At 36.1% G+C, this 1,138-nt stretch overlaps 1 protein-coding gene across 1 annotated transcript in view; it reads left to right on the top strand.

The window, feature by feature from the left end:
- FANCM (FA complementation group M) overlaps nt 1-1,138 on the top strand; it is a 99,456-nt gene that overhangs the window by 64,526 nt on the left and 33,792 nt on the right. The gene's annotated exons all lie outside the window — the stretch shown is intronic.

Genomic DNA, 1,138 nt, shown 5'->3' with positions numbered 1-1,138 from the left:
CAGGGTGCAGAAGAGTATGAAGGGATGGACACTGGGAGGAGGTAACTATGGGGAGGAAGTGGGAGGGGAGCTGCTGCATTGTAAATTTTGGTCAAAGACATGAGACAGAGTGTATGTGAACTGCTGTATGAAAAGTGAATTTACTCTGTAAATCTTCACCCAAATCCTAATAAAAAAAAAAAAAAAAATAAAAAAAAAAAAAAAAATTTATACTCCCTTCAGAAGCTATTCCTACTTTTGTCAGTATCAGGTGTTCAGCAAACTTTACACACAGTGGTTAAAGCATTTGGCTGCTAACCAAAAGGTCAGTGGTTCAAACCCACCAGCTGCTCCGTGGAAGAAAAATGAGGCAGTCTGCTTCCATAAAGAGTTACAGCCTTGGAAACCTATGGAGGAGTTCTACTCTGTTCTATAGGGTTGCTATGAGTCAGAATCAACTCATTGGCAATAGGTTTGGTTTGTGGTTTTATGTGTGCATGTGCTAGATGTTGGGGATGCCATAAAGAATATACCCTGATCTTGTCAAGTTATGCAGGATTCAAAACAAAGTTCACATAAACTTAAAGGAACAAGTTAGTTATTATCCCTAAAGTTGGAGTTACTTAATATCTTAAACAGTTGCTTAGTGAGAGCAGGTTTTTGCCATGTTTTCTGGAGCTGGCAGAAATGTCCTGTTTCTACATTTTGTTTTATTCTCCATTTCTAGCCTCCACAAGAGATAGATAAGTAAACCAATTATTTCAATTTATTATTTTAAGTGGAGTAATAAGTAAAGGTAAATCCTTAGCCTAGCCTTGGGAGTTCTAGCAGTCTTCTTGAATATAATATTATAATATAAGTCTTAATGTGTAAGTGGTGGGTTGACAAAGTAGGAGAAAGGAGGCCATTTTCTAATTAGTAAACAGCTATAAGAATGACACAACAATGGGAGGCAGCATTCCTAAATTACTGTATTTTTACTCAAATAACAGTTGTTATATTTTTCTTTTACAACCCACCTCTACCCTGTACCTTTGACTTTTACCTGAGTGTGCCATGCTGATTTTTTTTTTTTTTCTATTTTGCTATCTTTTTCTTTATTTTATCTAGGATCAGAAAAATAGTGAAGTTGATTCTCCACTTCATGCTGTCAAGAAGT

Source organism: Orycteropus afer, unplaced genomic scaffold (assembly GCF_000298275.1).
Source record: "Orycteropus afer afer isolate SDZICR_OR568_19922 unplaced genomic scaffold, OryAfe1.0 scaffold00265, whole genome shotgun sequence".
Classification (NCBI taxonomy): Eukaryota; Metazoa; Chordata; class Mammalia; order Tubulidentata; family Orycteropodidae; genus Orycteropus; species Orycteropus afer.
This window is presented reverse-complemented; position numbering and strand designations above follow the sequence as displayed.